This window comes from Pteropus alecto, unplaced genomic scaffold (assembly GCF_000325575.1).
Source record: "Pteropus alecto unplaced genomic scaffold, ASM32557v1 scaffold25, whole genome shotgun sequence".
Lineage (NCBI taxonomy): Eukaryota > Metazoa > Chordata > Mammalia > Chiroptera > Pteropodidae > Pteropus > Pteropus alecto.
Genome location: NW_006441955.1, coordinates 10,508,830 through 10,522,584, shown reverse-complemented (window position 1 = coordinate 10,522,584; position 13,755 = coordinate 10,508,830). Strand labels below are relative to the sequence as shown.

Sequence of the window (13,755 nt, the reverse complement as noted above, 5' to 3'; positions counted from 1 at the left end):
TACTTGCCTGCCTTGGGAAAACTAAGAAACCTGTTTTGTTTTTGCTTTATTCTGGTAAACGTAGAGCATTCGGCACTGTAATAATAATAGTAAATGTAATTAGAATAATAAAGGCAGCAGCTATCAGTGATATTTGTGCTCAGTAAATACCAGGCACTATGCTGAATATTTACATGTATGGTCTCATTTTATATTAAGCCTGTCAGGTTGTTATTAATACCACACAAGTTAGTGGAGAAACAAAGGCCTATGAAGAGGTTGAATGACCTGTCCAAGGACACACAGCTAGTAAGGAACAGAGCTGAACGGAATCTGGTTTAACATATCACATTTCAATCTCAAAGAAGGCAACAGAATGGTTTGATGATAGAATCTTTTTGGCATCTCTCGGCCACCATTCTTACTACCACTTACTGCAGAACTCACAGTAAAGACAGTTTCTGTTAAAAGAATGCCAAATAGCAGAGATTTTCTCATAAATGGTATAAACTCAGGCTTCTTCTCCACGCAGATCATATTTCTTGATGCTTGCTCGGCAAATGAAGTTACAAATGTGATGAGAGATCTAGAGAATTTCAGAGCCTGGAATTGTCATTTATTCTATGCACAAAACTATACAGTAGGCATGATATGGGAGCCACAAACATGAAAACATTCCTAACCATAACACAGGCAGGAGGTGAAAACAGCTCAGGGCAGGGCACAGAGACGAATGGGATGCAGGAGAGAACAGCTCCCGCTAACCTCATCAGCTCCAAGCAATGCCACCCTTGTTCTCCATCTTCCATTCACAATGCTCTTTCTCACTCCAAGACCTTTGCATTTGCTCTCCTCTGAAATACCATTCTCCAACCTCTCTGTAGAGCTAACTCCTGTTTATTCCTAACTCAGAAGGCTTCCCTGATTCTGCAGGAAAAATGGAGTCTCCCTCTTCAATGTTCTCGTGAACTCTCAGTCTTCCCTAGCATACAAGACACTAGTAATTTTAAAAAGTCATACATCGTCCACCTCTTTTATTATAAAAGCTGCAGGAAGCTGGCACTGCCATACCCAAGTGCTTAGCAGCACAGCCTCAACCAAGGTTGCTAGCACAGAGCAGGAAGTGAAAGCACAAATGTTTGGGGATGCACAGATAAAGAAGCCAGGTCCCTGTTCTGGGGTGCTCACAGTTGTGAAGGAAGGGAGAGAGGACCGTAAGTGGAGCATTTTGATGCGGGGACGAGTATGCTACAGGAGAAACTGCAGGGGCAGCTGAGCATGCATGTAGGGGTTCTGAGAGGTTTCATAAGGAAGTGGGTCTATGCTGAGCTCTGTAGGAGGTAGCTAAGTGAAAAGCAGTCTGAGGGTGTCTCCTCCACAAGTCCCCAGATACTGAAGGCGCTGGCTACTCAGTGAGCAGGCCTTTCCAGAAAGCAGGATCTAATGGCCACTTAAAGGCCTCTTACATTCCGACAAAGTTCTAGGTTTTTCCAATACATTTTTTCCAAATTCTACCTTCCCAGCCCCAGTCATTTGTAAACTTCTATTGTTCAGAGATCCGGCAGCAGGGGGAAGTAAGATTCTTTCAAACTTTCTGTGTCAGTTGTCATAGCAGTTAGGTCCCAGACACCAGGAGTCTGAGGTCTGGGATTTAGCCTGTAAGAGTCCTGGGCCTACTGACTTTCAACAAGTCCCACTCTCTGCTCAGTACTGTGGGGCTGCCCCGGCAGACTGCCATTCTCAGACTCTAAGTCAGCCACGGTTGGCCAGCAGATCTGAGGGCTGAAGGAAGTGGGAAGCCAGAGCACGTCTCCTCCACCCCGCTTCCCCGATGTCTGGTGGCTGCTTCTCTCCATCTCCAGCTCTGCCGACAGGGCCACCGTGATGCCAGCACCTGCTGGCGTCCACCACCCTTGGTCTTTGGGAACACCACCTTCTTCGTTTCACCAGCGTAGGGGTGGTAGCAGCTTCTGTCTTGATGATCTCCGCTTTGCTTCACAGGGAATGTAGCCCTTCTTATCTCCTCCATCATCTGGGTCATCATCTGAGGATATTAAATTCTCTTTTTCACAGAGTGGTTTATGCTTTTCTGGGTAGACTCTGAATGATTCAGTTCTCAATTCAGGGTACACAGGCTTTTTGATAGGAAGCAACTCTAGATATGAGCTCATTTTAACTGAACTTTTTGCACATTCTCTCTCTGTACCTGTCTCATTTTATTCTCATAACTACCGAATGTGATTTAGTAGTCTCGTCATCCTCATTGTGGATGAGGAAACTGAAGCTTAGAAATGATAAGTAACTTAACTAAGGTAAGATAGCTCATGAGAAACAGGGGTAGGAGTCACGTTCAGGTCATCTGATTCCAAACTGCTGATTTTTAGGATTTTCTCCATGATAAAAACCCAATAGCCATGTGGTCAATGTTTACTTATCTGTATATATCAAAATATTGGGTTCTTAAAGATATCGATCCTGAGATCCTTAACAGAAAAGGGGTTGGCAGTTGCTAGGCCACACTTTCAAATAAGTACAAGTAATTTCTGGTGATGATCCACATTTACTGGTGCCACGTATGTGAAACACAGCAAAGTGTATCTTACAGGATCATTCAATCTTGAATAGTGGTTAAAATGGGAAAAAAAGAAATGTATGGGAAGTATTTCTTTGTTTCTTGTCTAGTAAGCAGATTCACCATTGGTACATTAAGGCTTAGAATTTAAGAACTAGTGTGTTATACTAAGAAAAAAATAAAATTTGTAGGCAGAAAGTCCTTGTATAGAATGAAGAAATAAACAATATCACATAGTTGCTCTGATATTGAGGAAATGTTTAAAAATAAAAGTTTGATTAATGGCAGTTATGTCACCATCACCACTACCACCATGACCCTAACCGCTGTCACCATCATTATCATCAACATCATCTTAACTCTTTTTTTCAAAAAGCAGTTATATCCTTTCTTCCTTTCTAGCAAACGTACCAAATATCTATGAAAGGCTGAGTACTATGCTAAGTACTTTAAGTATTATCTCATTTAATCTTTGCAACATCCATAAAGCATAAATATGCTTTCTCCCCTTCGACAGATGCAGAAGCAAGAATCAGAGTGTTCAAGTAACTTGTCCAAAATCACACAGATATAATAAGAAGCAGTGCCAGGATTTGACCTTGCCCTGTTTGATTCCAAAGCCCCTGTTATTTCAATACTCCCTCACTTTAAGATGTGAGAATTGTCTTACATATAGGAATGCATCTGGAAGTGTCAGTTACCATGGAACATTAGTAGGTGCCATGGGTTTAGAGTTCAAAAATCTGAGTTTGGACTCTGATTCTGTCACAACCGACCTGAAAGTTTGAACTGTTCCCTCACATCACAATAAGAGAAATGGATCCCAAATGGAGGTCCTTTCTTAGCCACTTTCAGTACACAATATACACAGTGCTTCTTCTAAAATACCAGGTAAACAGGAGGGCAGAAAAAATGCTTCCTAAGATCCTCCATTCTCATCCCTCTGAGACTTAGATAACCTCAGGCGGGTTCATACAGCACCAGCGAGATGTAGGTAATGTCCAATTTCCCCTCAAGAGAGGTTCTCTATACTCTGCCTAATGCCCACTTGATTCAACAGCAGTGCAGAGCTGATGCCCACCATGGAATCACGTGAACCCAAGAGCTGACCCAGCTCATTTTCCCTTTGGCCACACAGAGCTTAGACGGGCCATCCCTGAGAAAAGAGGCCCGAAACAGGGAAAGCAACAAAAGGCAGAAGGAGCTTGCTCCTTTCTGAACAAACACATTTCACAATCCACAGAGGAATCACGGGCTGCACATGTAACATCAGGAAACAATTCACAAGATGAGATTTTGACAAGCGCAGCCCTCAACACCGCTGGGGCCCTTCGTATGGCTGTACAAGTGTCAGTTTATTCAGCATTCTGCAGAAAGTTTAAAAGGAAAAATTAAACTGAAGAAATAGGCACACACATATAAAAGTGATATATTCAGATGTGTTTTCCCTGAAACTTGCCCAATGCTCCGCTAATGATAGTTGCCCGATAAATTATTGTTCAATGAAAAAAACAAATAGGATAATAAGCTTACTGAGTCAATGAATCAATTCAGGGCCTCTAATTTAATGACTCCTACGCTTCGACATTAATGAAAACATAGTTGATATCAAGGAATATGTTTTAAAACAAAACTAAAAAGGAAAAATTAAAACTTCATGGAAAAACTCTCTTTTACCCTTATGTGCTATCTCCCTCCCTCCCCACCCTTCACCAACCATTTATCCTTCCACCTATACATTTATTGAATATCTACTATATTTATGTAAAAGAAAAAAGACTTCACAAATGTTATGATTAAGAGTAGGTTATCCTGTAATTTATCTAGCCACAACTGCTTTGAAAACTTTAAAGGGTTATATAGAAGAAAAAATCCCAAGTTCTAGTATTTGTGTTATAATTATCTCATACTTTATAGCTATATAAAGTACTTTATAGCTTGCAAAGCATCCTCAAACACTATACCCTTCATTTAGCTTTTAGAAAATCCTGTGATATATGTTATTTTATTTCCAGTTGAAAAAAACCTGAATTTTAGAGGGGTGAAGTAACTCAAATTTATTTAGCTACTTAAAGGCAGAGGTAGGGCTCGAACCAGGATTTTCGATCTCCTAATCTGAAGTTTTATCCCCATGTTTGAAAAATAAAAAGGTCTTCTATGGATGTGTTTGTATCTTGAAAAAGATCCTCTTGAAAGAACCACCTCAGACACCTTCTTTAAAAGAAAAAAAGGATGAGAAGGGTTTGAACATTACCCAAGACTGTATGAACTTGACACTCTTGATCTAGCCATTCAGAGAAATGAACCAACTGATAAATTTTATCAAATGAGTTGCTTGACTAAGCTAGCTAAGAGGTTTATAGGATCCCTAAGGAGGACATTCTCTAGAGAACACCAGCCTCCTGTATGTAAAGCCTGCACCAATAATCATAAGCTCCTGGAATGGTAAGAAGCATATGGAAGCCATTTTTTCTGCAGAGGACCAAACATCAGTCTATATACAAGAAACAACTCTATTCTTTTGACTAATATTCACTTATGTTATATAACATATGGGGTTGTAATTATAATATGCTTAAAAACATGGACTTGTTCATCACTGTCCTCAGACTTAGGCTTAAATCTCACTTATATGCCCTTGGGCAAATGCCTTGATCTCTAGAACCTTAATTTCTATATCTGAAGATTCTGGATAACGAAACCTACCTTATAAAATTGCCGTGGGGATTAATATATGAGGAATATACCAGTACTCAGTAAATGGAAGCTATTAAATCTAGGACCTACAGAAGTGTTTGGAACAAGTATGAAGCCTTCTACTTATTTCTGAATGTATCTAGCTCGACCATGCCACCAAGCATTTGCTCACGTTGTTTCTCATGCTGAGAAGAATCTTTCCACAAAACACTCCATTCCCCAACAATCTATTTGGGAAACATGGACTGCATTTGAAGACTCAGCCCTTCAGTAGAAACCTTTCCTAACCGTGTCTCCTCTCTTCCCCGGAGCACCCCAGTTAGGGAGAATCTACAGAGCCCTTTTCCTTTGTACTCCCTCCATCCCCTGCAAAGATTCTATCAATGTATCTGTAATGTATTTGTTTAAATAGCTTTCTCCATCTTCTAGAATATGAGCAAACTGACACCAGAGCAGGTCTTGAAACTGCTTACTAATTTTTGTTGTTGTTTAATAAATGAATGAATGTATGTAACACAAGACACATACTAGTAAGGCACAGACATTTTCTAGATAAAGGTTGCAGATTTAATCACGGACAAATGCTCTGTGTCTTAAATATGGCTAACAGTAAAAGCTACTGAAGAGTTTTGAGTGACAGCTCATAGATGATAGTAAAATTATTACTGGAGCCTCACACATATTTTGTTTATAATTGTCAGAATCATTGGAAAAGAGTTAAGTCCTAAGATTCTTATGATTATTGAAAAATTGCCTTGTGCCTAACACTTTGAAAATACTATTGTATTAAATTCTTATAACTATTTTTGAGAGGCAGTTATTACCATATTATTTTACTGATAAGAGAAAATGAGACCACAGTTTTTCAAGTAAGTTGTCCCAGGTCCCTCAAAGACAGACTGGGGGAAGAAAGTATCACATGCAGATCTACCCAACTCTAAATCTCATGGAGCCTATAGAAACTAATTCCTTTCTTTTCAAGCACTTACAAGAATTCTAAGCATTCACAGACAGCATAGCTGAGCTCAGATCTCTTTCAGGATTTATTGTTTTAATGCCACTAAAGCAAGCCCAAAGGGTTCATCTCAAGTCCGACAAATGAAGGAGAATGAAACAGCTGAAAAGATTTCTGTGATCCTTATGTTTAACAAAGCATCACCTTGGCTTTGAAAAAAAATGAGGTTTAGAATTCACCCAATATAAATCCTACAATAGGTTTATCTTTAAAAATTAAAATCCTCTGTGATGAACCTACGAAGAAATTTTACACACCTCAATACTACCACCAACTCCCTCCCCAATACCCTATCTTCTCTAGAGCTGGAAAAATAATAAGGGAGGTCTTGGTCTAAATGAGATACTGTAGACTTTTACTAAATATTTGAACTACTTAGGGCATAATGGTTACGAACGAGGGCTCTAGAATAGGACTGACCGATTTCAAGTCTGGCAAGCCGGGCAAGTCACTTAACCTTCCTGTGCCTTAATTCTCTGATCTATAAAATTGGAATGATGATAGAATGTAACTCATAGGGCTATTGTGAAGATTAAGTGAGTGCCTGGATCATAGTTTACTCAACATATTTTTACCATTGTCGTTATTATTGACGATTCTCAGCTTTGGTGTTAATAGCAGGGCTTGGCATGACGATTCAGGCACTCTCAGCATGGTGTGGGCTGTGCCAGAGTTATTTGGGTTTACTTAGATTGATTGGAACATTTGTTTTCTGTCCTTGAGTATACAACTGATGACAGAATAATGGAGGGCCCAGGGAGATAAGAAAGATGAGGTACAGGGTAGTTGTAACAATCCAGACTAACATTTTAAACATTATTGAGAATAAACCATAAGTTGTGTATATCTCTCAAAGCCATGATAACATATAGCACCATCAATACTGCGATTCAACTGTGTGATGGCATTTATCATTTTTGCTACACTCTTCCGAGACATGCATTAATCTGAAGCCAACACGAGAGTTTTGGGAAAGCCAGAGAACAAAGAATAGACCTTCAAATGACTAGGTCTCACTCCTCTGCCTCCCTTCGACCCAGAAAGATCAAATCTCAAAGGTAGGCTAATGTGTAATAGCTGGGAAATCTGAGACTTAAGGAACACTAGCAAAATCCACAGTAAAGACAAAGCAAAAACTTGATTTCAGAAATTCCTTTCTTTCTAACCTCAGCACAGCCTCCAGATTACTTAAACAGTCTCATCTATGACCTCATAAAAGACAATTTTTCACTAGCAGGCACTGGACGTATAAAGGCTCAGGTTGATAGCCAATCCAAATGACCAACCTAACTCACAAAAATTACTTACTTAAAATATGAAACCAAAACTAAGAGAACAGGCCAAAGTATCACGAATGTATCTGATGGAATTAATCCTTAAACAGATATAAAACTGTGACTCTAAATCACACAGCTGCCTTCTATTATTTTATAAATTAATTCAACAGCTAGGTATTGATCCCCAATTATAAACCAGGCCCCGTGGTAGATGCTAGAAATTTAAAGATGGATGCTGTTTCTTTTCTTTCTATGAGATCCCAGTCTAGTTGGGGTAGAAAGATGTATAGGCAGACACTTATAAGCCGCCGACTCAGATCTAAATAAGTCTAGCTTGGATGGCCATGAGGGCCTCCTGGAGGAAGTGAGGCAGAAGCCATGTCAGTTAACAAGAGGAGGAGAGAGGGAGGGGGGTGAGACAAAAGACATAGTAAAACAAAGACTCAGGAGAATAAAATAATCAGACGGTGCAATGTTGTTGGGCTACACAATGTGGAAGAGACGGAGCCTTGTCTTCTGAAGGACTTAGCTGGTGGAATTCTCTGGGCCTGAGGTCAGACAGATCTATATTTGATTCCCAGTAGTACCACAAGGGTGCTGTACAACCTTCCATAAGCTAATTCATCTCTTTGCACCTCAGTCTTCTCAGGTATAGGGTGAGAATAATGGCATCTACTTTACAGTGTCATAATTCCTGGGTTTAGCACTGTACAACCAGTACCCAGGAGCCACCCATCCCCCTGCCAAGTCCTGAGCAAACTGGAATGGCTGGTCACCCCACATGTGAGGCAAGTAGCCTTGTGCCTGAGATACAGGAGCTGCTAAATAAATGTTAGTGTCCAACTTATCCCAGGAGATAGCTAGACTAGGTTTCCTTTAGCAACATTTTCTTGCCTCTAGACAAATGGTCTCAATTATAAAATTATCTGAAGACTCCTTGAGCCTTAGAGATAGGAACTAGCAGCCCTGACAATCCATCCTCAATGATACAGAGCAGACCAGTGAGATGCTTCGGGAAAATGCCAGGAAGGAGACGGTATTTGTTCAGACAGACTCTTTAGGAAACTTAAACTAAGGGAAGAGACCTGAGATTTCAGAGAAAAAGACTATGCTTGACAGGCTAGCTGTCCTTTCTTCCCAGCCTCTGATACCAAGCTCAGCGCCTCTTCCCTTGGTATAAGTTTTGGTTCCATCAAAAACTTCCAGAGGTTCTGTTGAGGTTAGTTGAACATTGACAGATTCTTCAAAGCCTGGAATTCACTGTGAGAGCCAAAACCAGGCCAAGTTTCTATGGGGCTAGGATCTCCCCAGAGGAGGGTCACAGGCTTCCACCACACTGAGACTGATTAATCTAACCTTGCCCCAAGCTTCAGACAACAAGGAGACATGAAAGAAAAATAGATCCTGGAGCTGGATCCTGATTTTACTCCCCCAACCCCACTCCCAGGAGAGTGGGGGTGGGAGTGTAAGGTGACCCCCACCACGGGCAAGTGTCAGGCCACAGAGTCAGAGAATTAAGTGATATGGAGAGCAGCTGTAGCGAGGAACAAAAACAAAAACCTAAGCAGGATAAAGGGCCCAAGATTTTAACACAATGAATGACATGTGGCTGAAATAGTTTCAAGGAGAACAAAGGCTTAGGTAAATAAATAGTGTGCAAGATGAGAGCAAAAATGAATTGCAGAAAATCCCAGGAGGAATACACTGGCATTTTTCAAAAACTACAGTTGAAATGACATCTCTGTTTCAGCAGAGATCAAGATCCAGCCCTCCCGTTCCCCCGATGCACCTGCTCTTGACACCCACCTAAGGCAGCAGCCCTGGCCAGACTTTGCTCCTTCTCTGTGCCAGCCCTGGGCTCCAAAGGGGAATGGGTGTCCTCTGGGGAGACACTTCCAGATATCATCACTGACTTGATGCATGATCTCAGGCAAATGAGCTGAGTTCCTTGGGCCTCTGATAGCTCATTTGTAAAAGGAAGAAGTGATGATTTCAAAGGAAAAGTGTAAAAATACAATCTTGTTTTGAAAGAACAGTCCTGGCACATGTTAGGCCCTGAACAGTATTTAGTATTCTCTCCCTCCTCCACTCAGTAGGAGACACATGATTTACTGAGCCCAGGTCTACAAGCAGCACTGCACTCAGCACTGCAGGCGGGGGGAGAGGGGAGATTGAACTCGGAAAAAATATAATCAACGACCTCAAAGAGCTTACAGTCTCCTGGGAGCCAAGGTTGCTGGTATGCAGCAGACAGAGGATGGCTGCAACAAAAGCACAAACATGCCTCTGGCAGGAGAAAGTAGATCCTCCCGTGTGGGTCCAAGCAGGCTTCTTCACTGAGGCCCACTCTCCTCCTCGACTTGATGATCAGAGCTATCCTCCACCTTAGCTGTGGACACTCACTCCTGGTCCTGCCACAGCCCACCTCGAAAGGCTTAGGTCTTCTCGATGTCATCATCATCGTAACAGCTAACACTTCTGTAGTATTTATCGTACACTGTTCTAAGTGCTTTATGTAAATTAAAGTATTTAATCCTCACAACTACTATTATAATGTTCATCTTGGAGATGAAAAACTGAGACCCAGCAGGTCACATAGAGAGTAGGTGATAGCATGGAACACAGGGAGACAGGCCCTGGAAACCATACTTTCCCTCACACCAACCATTAGGCTGTTGGAAGGGTGTTATGAGTATTCTCGTATGTGGTTTATATATATCTATATAGATATCTATGTAGATATATATACACACACACACATAAACACATATCTTTGTTAGATGTATGCTGTATATCCAGATTATTTTTCACTCTTCTGTTTTTTCTCCTTCTAAATTCTGTATTTCAAAGGGAAGAATTTTTAAATGATTTAAAAAGTAACACTCAGTCCATCATCTCAAAGTCTCATCATCTCTAGGGAAACTCAGTGCTGTCTCCTTGTGAGCTCTCTGAGGTAATGATTCCCTCTTCAGCATAGGCCAAGGTAGGAACTGGATAAGATGATATGAAACAGCTATCTCTTGCCAGGCCTTCCAACTTCCATTCCAACCTGTTGTGGGCATTATCCCTCAAAGTTGGCATTGTCAGTGGGCATTGTCCCTCAAAGTTTGCTGGTCCTTCTCATCATCCACGGCCTCCCCACATCCTGTCATCTACCTGCCAACCTGCAGTCTAAATTCTGGCAGGCCTACAGGTGTTCTTTCCTTCTTCTTCAACCCTTCATCCCACTGAATGGGGCTGTGTGCTCTTAGTTTGGGAAGTTACAACAGAATACCATAAACTGAGTGGCTTAAACTACAAACATTTATTTCTCACAGTTCTGGAGCCTGGAAGTCCAAGATCGGGGTGCCAGTGTGGTCAGGTTCTGGTGAAGGCCCTTTACATGGTTTACACATGGCTGCCTTCTTGCTGTATCTTCACAGCAGAGAGAGAAAGAAAAAGCTCCTGTGTCTCTTCTTATAAGAAAACGAATCCCATTCATTACGGAATTATCCCTCAAAGGCCGTACCTCGTCTCCTAGTACCATCACATTGGTGGTTCTATTTTCAACATATGTGGTCTGGTGGGGAACACAGACACTCAGTCCATTCCACAGTCCGAGGGCGAGGTAGAAGGGGCTCAGAGTGTTGCAGAAATGTTGCAAAATCAGACCAGCGAGAAACCAAGCACCACTTGAGGGCTGGAGAACTCAGGTTTATTACGCCAGCAGTCCCAGAAGAGCTAGCGCTCTGGACCCCGAGCTCAGATGCAACTTTGCTTTTATAGGACTTATCCGTGCAGTTACATTTGGCCAGTTGGCATGGGTCGATTGGTTAATTTGTCCTCAGGCAGTTACAATGGGTTACAAAGCAAGGGAGCTGCTATAGGCAGTTACAAAGAGTTACAAAGCACTTCAGACAGGAACTCAGGCAATACATCTGTTATCTACACAGAAAAGGAAAAGGGAAGATGACTCTTCAGTTAATTTTGAGATCACCCTGCCATTTGGCCTATGCGGCAAGCATATCTACAGAAGCAGAACAAAGAGCTGATTATAAGGTTAGCCATTTGAGTGAAAAATTCCTCTTCAAGAGTCCCTACTTATATATACAAGAGAAAGTCCCTGTATTAACATTGTGAAGACAGCAATAACTGGCTACCTAACTTCAGTTGAGGAGGTTGGAATTCTACCTAATACACTGTTTAAGGGAAGTTCACTATTAAAATACCAAAAAGAAAAATAGATTGCCACCTTTATCACTAACGTATTCTTCACACTGAAAAAATAGGATTTTGAACATAATTTTTCCCTTTCTTGATAACTCATGGTTACAATATAATAAGGTGGAAGTAGGAAATAACTGTTAAGCAACTAACAGGGGTCAACAGGTATACTGAGTTATGGGTTGCTCCTTTGTTGTGATGTATTCTGAGTCCTCTCCTACCACACTACTCTGACTGCCTCTGAAACCACTCATCACGCCCACTCCACTCTCGATGGTCAGAGCATGTCATACTCATGTCTGAAGTCCCAGCACCTAAGCATGGGACTGCACAGTGCTGTTGCTCAATCACTTTTATTCCCTTTGAAACTTTTAATAAACTTTATTAATAAAGTATAACATGCATTAAAGGGCCATGAATTTTAAACATATACTTTAGTGAAGTCTTAAAAAGTGAACACACCTATCCAGATCCACAAATAAATCCCTTCATTCTAGACAACATGCTCACCAACAAAAACCACTATTGGAACGTGTAGACCACAGGATTTGCCTGATTATTAATTTTTAAACCATTCAGTATGCCTTCTTTGTGCCAACTTCTATCATGTGTTTATGAGATTCATTCTGCTACTCCTGTATGAGATTCCGTTTCGTAATATACGGTCAGTCATTTATTTATTCGTTCTAATATTAATGGACATTTGGGGGTTTGTTTACAGCTTTTGGCCATTATGAATAATGGTTTTCTATAAAGTATATTCTTGTATATATTTTTTTGTTCACATTTCCGTTGGATATATGCTGAATCATAAAAGTACAGAGATAGTACCAAATTCTTTTCCAATGTGTTGCACCAATTCATACTTGCATAGCAGTGTGTGAGCACCTCTGGTGTTTCATATCCCCACCAATACTTGGTACTACCAATCTTTTTAACTCTAGTCAACCTGGTGGGTGTGTAGTAGCATCATATCATGGTTTTAATTGGGAATTTCCTAAGGACTATGAGGTTGAGAAACTTTCCATAATTTATTATTCATCTGGATATCCTCTTTTCTGCAAAGCAATCCAATGGTCATGGTTTTCCTATTAGATTGTAAAATTCTTTATACACGGCAGATATAAGTCCTTTGTTGTATGTATTGCAAATGGTTTCTTCCATTTGGTGGCTTGCACTTTGATTCTTTTAATGGCAACTTTTGATGAAAAGAAGTTCCTAATTTTAATGTAGTCTAATTTATCAATCTTTATGTTTGTACTTATATTGATGTCCTTTTTACAAAAATACCTGCCTATCCCCAAACCATGAAGATCTTCTATATTGTCTGTAGGAATTTTTTTTTATACATTTCATATTAGGCCTATAATCTATTTATAATTTATTTATGTATGTATGTATGCATGCCAGGGGAGGGGTACCCTAGTTTTAATCCAAAGCCATGCTACTTTTCTTATACTATTTCCTAATAACACGACAGTGAAAATCTCTACATATGTAAACAAAATGCTCCTTCCCCAAACTTCAACAATGACTAAGTAATGTAATGCAGTCAAATTTCATTAAAAATTGTTTTGACCAGTGTCCTGGATTTTGTTATGATAAACTACAACAAATGAGAAGAAAAAGAAAACAACTTTTAGAATAGAAAACTAATAAATTTGCTTTGATTCTTACTCTGGTAGAGGGAGGGACATGCAAAAAATACAAACTATTAAAGGGCTAAAGATCATTTTTACAATTCATAAAAACACTGACCCATAGTCAATTATCAGAAGTTACTTGAGTAGGCTCATTTTTAATATTTTTTCACCTTTTCACCCCCTTCACCCATTTCTTCCACCCCCTTCCCTGCCTCTGGCAACCACCAATCTGTTCTATGTATCTTTGAGCTTGGGTTTTTTGTTTGTTTGTTTGTTTGGGGGGTGGGTTTTGTTTTTAGATTCTACATATAAGAGAGATTATATAGTATTGTCTTTCTCTGATTTATTTCACTTAGTATTACGCCCTCG

At 40.4% G+C, this 13,755-nt stretch overlaps 1 protein-coding gene across 6 annotated transcripts in view; it reads right to left on the bottom strand.

Annotated features, from left to right (window-relative positions):
* Positions 1–13,755, bottom strand: part of FGGY (FGGY carbohydrate kinase domain containing) — a 367,647-nt gene that overhangs the window by 159,807 nt on the left and 194,085 nt on the right. The gene's annotated exons all lie outside the window — the stretch shown is intronic.